The sequence below is a fragment of the Priapulus caudatus genome, unplaced genomic scaffold, assembly GCF_000485595.1.
Source record: "Priapulus caudatus unplaced genomic scaffold, Priapulus_caudatus-5.0.1 Scaffold1302, whole genome shotgun sequence".
In the NCBI taxonomy this organism is placed as follows: Eukaryota; Metazoa; Priapulida; class Priapulimorpha; order Priapulimorphida; family Priapulidae; genus Priapulus; species Priapulus caudatus.
The window spans coordinates 53,252-62,489 of NW_014578363.1; the positions used below are offsets into that span (position 1 = coordinate 53,252).

A 9,238-nucleotide genomic window follows, 5' to 3' on the forward strand; every position below is an offset into this window, starting at 1 on the left:
GGCAACAGTCGGCAAAGAACAAACAACACATTAAGCAGAACTTGGTTTCAACACAGCTGCTAAACAGCTGTTCCACCCTGAACATATGCACATTGGCCGGAATGAAGATATTTCCAGAAGACTGATGACCGCCCTGTTTGTAAATCTAGCGGACATCCTACGTCATTACCTACGTCATACCTATGCCTTCCTTGTAGCCAGCAGTGATGGTTAGAAGACATATTTGGTAAGGAATTCGCGACTCATCTTGCAAGATCGGGGTATAAAAGAGCCCGCACGAGCGACACGGGGTTCTTAGGCTTAGGTTCTTAGGCTTAGGTTCTTAGGTTCTTAGGTTCTTATGTTCACAGTCCTCGGTTGCTAGATTCTATGTGTAGTGTGTAGTGTGTGTGTTTTGTGAGTATGAAATATACAGTGAAACGGCAGTTGTAACCAACATCAGTCTACTCTCATTTTATTATCGTATTTGTAAATTTAGTCAAGCAATTACACGGCGCACATAGCACGCAAGCTATAGCGCACAGTTGTCTGGCAGCAGAATTACCCAGCGGCTACATTGGTGCCGTGACCAGGATGACATTGGCTGCCGTCGATCAGGACTACATTGGTGCCGTGACCAGGATTCGAACCTGGGTTATTGCAGGTCCCGCGGGTCCGCGGGAATTCACCCGATCGACTCCGATGATTATAGTTAGACGGTTAGAGGCATTTATCCTAAAGAGATATCCGTGGGAAATTCCTATAAATTTTGCATTTTAGACAATCTTATAGGATATTAGATTATATCAAGTATATAGAATGATCTTATACGGTTCGGTTGATGCGTCACACTATAGGCGTCAAGAGATGTCTTTATAATAACCAAAACTTGGTGCGCGGATACACTTGTAGAAGTGTATATATACGTAGTGTAGTGGCCCTAGGGGTAGCCGACTACGGTACGACAGACGTTGTTTAGTTAACGCGTGTCCCAGTTGTTTGGATTCAGTGTTCGCTCCTGCTGTTGTACTAGGCAGGACGGTGATGTCACGTAGCAGATAACAGGTCGCACCAGCTGAACAGAACACAGTGAGATTCGGTTAACTGTACGGTTATAGCTTTATTGATTCCTACTAGTTCACAAATAATTCCCCTGCATTCGTATATGCAGCGGATCCTATCACCACTAGATTAATATTGAAGAAGTAACGGGTTGCCGGTTTCGTCTTCCTCTCTCGCGCTCGTCTTTTCTTCGCGTAGACCTAGGCAGTCTCCAAGGGGTCTCCCTCGTAGTCGCTCCTGGCTCTACCTAACCGGAATCCCGTTCTTCTCCGTCCTCGTTTTATTTCCCTCTCCCGTCCGTCTCCGGTTTCCACCTACCTGAAAACCTGTGCCTCCAGCCTCTCACTCTACAACGCTTCCGCTCCCTCTCTCTTCTTCTTCCTTCTCCTTCTTCTTCCTCTTCCTTTTTCTTCCTTCTACCTGTACCTAAAAAATAACGCTCCTGCTCTGCGATTCGGCGCGCCTTATATACCTAGCTGGCGCGCAGATTTCGTTCGCTGGTGCAATCCGTACCTGGTAGTACCATGATTGCCTCACCCGATGCCGCAACCCGTGTCTGGTACGATAGGTACATCATCTTATGCAACCCGTTTCTAAGTACATATCCTACTCTTCGACAACTTAGACTATTTATTCTATTTCAATCTCCTCATATATTATGTTGACCACTAGTACATAACCGCGTTGAATATTATAATCTATTTATCGCGTTATCGCTTTTCGCGTAAACACTCCTTGTTTTCCCCTACCATAGCAGTTGCAGTGATAGCCTGATCCAAGATGGCTGCGCCCATGGACGTTGATATTTATGTGCTGTCTATATTTTATCCTGTCTTTAGTTAATATAAGGTTATTCCATCAATCCCAGGAGTTCAATCTATCCATCCTGATCTAGTCTACCGCTCCTGTGAGTTACACACCCCCGAAATCTCCACAACTCCCCCCAACTCCTATTAGTGTCCGCCCTCGGATACGACTTCGTCTTCCCCATTCTACTCTTACTCCCCTCAACTTCTCTTCTGCCTTCCCCTTTTCTTCCGACTGTTTTAACCTTCCCCTTCTCAACCCTTTTGCAGGTTGCCTCCGAGCACAGACAGTGCAGTACTGGCACCATCTCTTGATATTCTTTGTGTAGTGTGGCCAGTAGAACCGTTGCTGTATGCTGGACCTACTCCGTTTCTCTCCTTGATGTCCTGCTGTACGATGGTAATGTAATTGCTGAAATATTTCTCTTTGCAACTCTTTAGGTATTACCAGCTGAAGTATGGGATGAGTCAGCGTGACTGGCGCCTCCCATCGTCTATACAATTTACCTTCCTGAACCCCTAATTGATTCCACTGCCCCCAGTACGCTTTCGCCTCCGATCCCATTCCTGCAATTTCTGCAAACTCAGGTCTGTCCAACGCCGCTTCTTTTCGTTCCTTCAAGAAAACAATCACAAGGTCCTTATCCTGTAATCTTCTAATATTTTCCGGGTTCCATACATCATGGTCTTCCCCCTGATCCTCGGGATTCTCTCGGCGATCCTCTCGCTCTCCCTCGGTCACTACTAACACCTGCCCACGCTGCTCCTTATCCTCACATAAAGAACCGTCTCTCCTCCCATTACGACTGGGTGGTTCAAATCTCCATGTAGAATCCTCTCGTCCCCCACTGCAGCTGGGTGGTTTATCGCTACTACTTTCCTCGTCTTCTTCCTCCTGAACGTGCGTTTCCTCTTTCCCTGGGTGCATCTCCGTCGCTGGTCGGGCATCCGCTCCCCTCATTCCATGCCTGCTATCTAGGCAGTTCTCGTTCGGGCATTTCCTGACTGTCTTAAGTGACAACGCATCCGCATTCTGGTGATGCTGTCCTTTCCGGTGCTCAATGTCAAAGTCGTATGTATCTACTCTATCCCGTAGGTTCTGTAGGTGGTCAGCCAACTTGGTGGGTGCGATGCCGTCTAGCATGCTCACCAACTGCGGTCCTTGCTGTGTCTCACTCTCTTCCACTGGTTTGAGTTCCCCTACTTGCTGGTCCCCAACAGCAGGGTAAGCTTCTCTCCTATGTGGAAAATAACCAAGGGTACGTTCATCACCTCCCTTGGGAATACCATCTGCTCCATCCGACTCCCCTGTGTCTCCAGCTTCTGAAATTCTGGGATAGGCATTAGCTTTACCTGCTTCCCTCTGGACACCTTATCGTTTGCATAAGTCCATCCAGGGATGCTGTATCTTTTCCCTGGCTTCAGCATCGTTGCTTCATCCACGTATACTGGTCTACCATTCTCTCCACCTGTCCAAAATCCTTGAACCTCTCTCCCATTGAGCGATAGCATTCCTGTTGTAATGTTCATGATAGCATTGTTTGGGACGAGAAAGTCGAGTACCAAAATCCCATCCAAATCCTCTAATTGTGCAATAACCATGGTTTTCTTATCGTAGTTATGCTCGGCGATTTCTAGATGGACAACAGTCTCTCCGGGACTATTCATTGCTTCGCCGTTCGCCATCTTCAGATTTCTCTTTCTCGTTATCAGCTGTAGCCCTGTACTTGCTTTGATGTCGTTGAACCTATTTTTATTTTTCAGCGTTGTACTCGATCCGCTGTCTACTAAAAATTTCATGTCCCAGCCCTCTACTTTCACAGGTATCACCCATGTGGGATGACATTGCAGTGGTGCTACTGAGATAGTAGGTATCTGTGTAGCTTTAGCCTTGCCTGAACTATTTTTTGTATTTATCGGTATTTTAATCCCTACGTGTTTTCCTGTATAATCGCCTTCTCCTATCTTGCCCTTCCGAGAGAGTGTGAAACCAGTAGATCGTGGTGTAGCTCCCTCAGTCGGCTTACTATGGACCAGGCTACCGACTCTATTCCTAGCCCATCCTAGTATAACAGTTGCTGACTCCTCTCGGCAACTCCTGTCCGTGGTGCGCGATTATCTGAAATATTGCCGCATTGCAATCGTCGCGGGCAATCTCTCTGCATGTGTCCCGTTCTCCTGCAATAATAACATTCCATTTCAGCTATTTTTGTAACGCTGCAAAGCGTTACAGGCCAATAAAGGCTACAAATTCCCCCCCCACCACCGACGCAGTACAGATGTTACGCGGCTGGATATTAATCGCTCACGGCTAGATGCGGCTAGATATTGCGCCTGGCCTATAGGGGCCCAATTAGTGAGGCGAAACAACAAAACAACAACAATAACAACAGCAACAAATAACGAACAACAACAACAACAACAACAACGACAAACAACAACAACAACAACACCAACAACAACAACAATACCTTCGCTATCTGCCACGGGTCGCTCTGCCATCGCTGGCAGTCGGAGTTCTTCCAGTAGATGTCTCTCGAATTGATATGCATCTTCTTGACGTGTTCCCCCCATCTGCGACACACGTTGCACTTAGTCTTATGCCGCTCATCAGCCTTGTTGTTGTCGACGAACAACGAATAAAGAATAACGAACAACAACAACAACAACAACAACAACAACAACAACAACAACAACAACGAACAACAACGAACAACAACAACAACAACAACAACAACGAACAACAACAACAACAACGATACCTTTGCTATCTGCCACGAGTCGCTCTGCCATCGCTGGCGGTCGGAGTTCTTCCAGTGGATGCCTCCCGCATTGATATGCATATTTGTGACGTGGTACCGCCATCCGGCACACACGTTGCATTCGCACTTCTTGTTGTTGTCGACGAACGGACAACGCTCGGGTCCTAGTGTTTCTAGCAGCTCGGCGTGCCAGCGTTCCATCTCACCTGCGTGACGGAAGCGTCACCTTAATTCATGCGGCTTATCTAACGCGGCTGGGGCGTAGCTCCATCTCACTCATATAATATTCGTAAATATTACGAAGGAACTATAACGAGGACGGAAAGAGACAAAGTTGATCAAATAGACAGATCAACACTGCGGATCGCCGTAGAAAAAGCCTAAATTTTGCAACAAACTACAGAGGAAGGGAGAGAATTCCAATACGGATTGGCAAAGATCAAGAATCTAAGCTAGTCAGATCAGGGCCGTAGGCTGAATTCCTAGGGGGGGGGAGAAATTTCATGCCTCAACGGATGACCGTCGGGCGCAGCTCTTGATCGACGTCCATAGTGTGGTAGGGTGGGTCAGAGACAAAGCTTTTACGGATAAGTGAACGAAAAAATCACGTTAGGGTTATTTACGATTATTCGCTAAGCTTACTTTTTAATTTTGCTCCAAAATCCAGAAGGGGTAGCTGCCCCCCTTTCCCCAGAGGCCACGACCCAACTTTACAGTCTCCTTAGCGGAGAGCTGACTAATCGCTAACGATTTTAAGGTACAGTTCGCGGTCCGTCTCAATGACTTCCTTCGTATTTAATCATTTTGTTCAGTTTATATAGTGCGGTTGCGTCCGCATGAAAAAAAAACACAGCTCATACAGCAGTATGCCGATGCGATACATAAGTAGGGCGGTTCGGACAAAAAATGATTTTCCGTATCGCGAAATTCCGTAACCAGAATCTGTTGTTTTTTTAAATTGACTGATTTTCATTGAATGATGTTAGATGCGTTCTTACGAACGGATTTTCGGCCGCAACATCCCCCGATCTTTCCCGATGTAAGCACAAGTATGATTGCAAGTAAAATTATATTGACTATTTTACGATGTGATGCAGAAAAGCGTTGTACTTTGGAGTACACTGGCACAGTTACGCGCCAGGAAACACTGTGATAGATAAATATGAATTATCTAATGATATAACAAATATATAGGCAAGTTTTTTGNCCTGAATCGGTTTATAATTGGTTTGTTGACGCCTTTGTGAGCCGGTTCAGTAACCTGAATCGGTTTATAATTGGCTTGTTGACGCCGATGGTGAGCCGGTTTAGTGACCTTAATCGGTTTATAATTGGCCTGTTGACACCAATACGGCTGCCGGGGATGAGTCACACATGCGCCGCGGGCGTGCCTGTGGGTATAAAAGCCGGAGCGCGAGCGCTATCTGGGAGGACTCCGCCAGCAACCGGGCTTTACGACAGGCACGACCGAGCACTGTAATCTTCTGTAATCTTCACGAATAAAGTACTTCTAGTCATGGTAAATATCTGACTTCTATTATCGTATATGTGTTTTGGCTTCACACACATTCTACTTCATACATTAACAATAGCTCAACACACTAGCGTTAAAACTAAACGTTACAGTTTTAGGTTGTTTAGTATTATGTTTATATTTTTATATGAGGTATGTTTAGGGTTAGGGTTAGGGTTAGGGTTAGTGTTAGGGTTAGGGCTAAGGTACACTTCTGTAGTACAAGTCTGGTACACTTTGTGTATACATATATGTACCTCGGGTACATATCTGTAGTACCTGATACGACAACGACCCCTTGACCGTTATTAACCCATGGGAGCGCATCCATATTAACACTGCCATTCCCTATCTGTTCACCAGCTCCCTAGCAGACGTGAGCTTGGTGAATGATGACGAATTCGATGACGTGTTCGATTCGTGAATGATGACGCAGTTCGTAATATGACAAGAGATCGGAGCACAGAGAGACGCCAGCGCGCTGTTTCTCCCTTCCTACCCCCACCAACGCTGCCTCGCTAACCATCATCGGGTTGATACCCTGAATACGTGCGATCTCGGTCGAAAGAAGTCAGCGCGCTGTTTCTCTCCACCTCCCTACGTCCTACCTCCTCCAACCATCAAACACGCTTCCTCACTAACCATCATCGGGTTGATACCCTGAATAAGTACGAGCTAGATAGGGTAGAGTGGTGGGTGGTACAACGCCACGTGAACCGGCGCTGACCACCTAGGTAGATAATTGGCTGGGCCTGCGTGTCGTGGGGGGAGGGGGTACGGATCGCAAGTTGAATTAAATTGATTACGTCCCCGTAAATAGTAAAAATATTTCCACTTTTTTACAAAATGTAAGTAATTCTGTTCACTTTTTATGGTTAAATTGCTGCATTATACTTTCTATTTTACTATATTGTTCGATATAAACATACACTCGTGACTCATACATAGCCCATAGCAAGCAATTAATGTCCGGATCACAATATAAAATCGTTCAGTTTTTTTGGATGTTTCACTAGTTGAGAAACAACCTTATCAGGTAAGAATTTGACGATTCATTTAGTCCCGTTAGTACTTACTTTTAATGTAAAAAAATGGCAACAACAATTTTACAAAATACACCATAGAAAATTCGTGACGTAGTCAATGAGATGATGTATAGATGCTCGGTTGCGTCTCGTAGCGAGGCCGCGTCGATGTGAATTATACATGACCAATGCAGCCTCGGTGGATGGTGCCTCGATAGATAGATAGATAGATAGATAGATAGATAGATAGATAAATAGATAGATAGATAGATAGATAGATAGATAGATAGATAGAAAAATGGATAAATATATAGATAGATAGATAGATAGAGAGATAGATGGATAGATAGATATATAGAGAGAGAGATAGATAGATAGATAGATAGATAGATAGATAGATAGATAGATAGATAGATAGATAGATAGATAGATAGATAGAAAGTTAGGATAGATAGATAGGTACGATGTGAATTATCCATGCACAATGCAGCCTCGGTGGATTGCTCGTGTTCTCCGATAGATAGATAGATAAATAGATAGATAGATAGATAGATAAATAGATAGATAGATAGATAGCATAGATAGATAGATAGATAGAAAAATGGCATAAATATATAGATAGCATAGATAGATAAGAGATTAACATGCGATAGATAGCATATATAGAGAGATAGATAGATAGATACGACTAGATCAGATAGATAGATAGATAGATAGCAGAGATAGATAGATAGAGGAGATAGGATAGAATAGATTAGCATAGAGTTAGATTAGATAGATTGCATTAGATAGCATAGATAGATTAGATAGATAGATAGGTAAGGTAAATGTGAAATATCCATGAAACAATGCAGGCCTCGGCCTGGATGGTGCCTCGACGCGCACGCGCGCGCGCGCATAATAAGAAATTAGAAATTAATTAAAATATTTGAACTCTCTGAAATCTTGCGTCGAAGCAGCAAGAATTTGCCTGGCGTCTACCGGACACGCTCGTTCTCCGCCGAGGGCCATGGCGGCATCAGTGTTGTACTCGAAATATCGAATAGAGTTTCGTCTTCTTTCTCCCAGCGAACACGAACGCGCGTCCGTTAGTAGCACCAGTGAGATTTGATAGGCCGCTACTCGCTATACGACTCGGTGTTTACTCAAGCAAATACGCATTCCTCGGCGAATTTCAAGGAGAAAAACGGTCGATGGATGGAGGACGCCATCGTAAAGAATCATTAAACAATACGCAGCTCGCTAAACTATCTTTAACTCTAGTTATATGACAACAATTGGGGAACGCCCTGAGGCAGAAAGAATCCTGTTTCATCATCCCCAAAAACGCGAATATTTCAATTTCACGGAATGTCCCTCGCCGGAACTAAGTCTTAAATATTCACGCTATTATATAGCTTCGCCGCTAAATTTCGATTAAATCTGTTCTCGCTTGAATTTCGTATATTATAATTCGCTGAATTTTCATTTATATATAACTATATAGGATGGTGGATGGATGCGTCCAGGATGGATTGGCATGGCGATGCCGCATGATGGGAATGGATGATGATGGATGGTATGGATGGATGATTCGATGGCCAATGGATGGCAATGGAATGCGATGGATGGTATGGCATGGTATGGCAGTGGATGGCATGGATGCGATAGGATGGATGGATAGTCATGAATGGATGCGATGCCGATAGCAGGGACAGCATGCCGCATGGCATCGGATGGACGGACGCGAACGGACGGACGACGGACGGACGTACGGACGCGACGGACCGGACGGACGGACGGACGGACGGACGTACGCGCCGAACGGACGGACGACGTACGGACGGACGGTAACGCCGACAAAAGGACGCGCATGGACGGTACGGCATGGACGGTATGGGATGGCATGGATGGTATGAGTGGATGAATAGATAGATAGATACATAGATAATTAGATATATTTAGATACATAGATACCATAGATGGATGGATGCGCTAGACGTGGCATGCAATAGATAGATAGATACATAGATATTACGCTGAAGCTCCGTTGATGTACTTCATTCGCAATGCGCCTGATGAGCCCTCACCAATTGCGCGCCCAGCTTGTAG

The 9,238-nt window shown here is 45.1% G+C and overlaps 1 long non-coding RNA gene across 1 annotated transcript; it reads left to right on the forward strand.

The window, feature by feature from the left end:
- The first annotated feature begins 256 nt into the window (after positions 1 to 256).
- LOC106816161 lies at positions 257 to 422 on the forward strand. Its single transcript, XR_001394842.1, has 2 exons — positions 257 to 290; positions 327 to 422. It is a non-coding gene; the product is annotated as an uncharacterized LOC106816161 (long non-coding RNA).
- Positions 423 to 9,238: the final 8,816 nt, after the last annotated feature.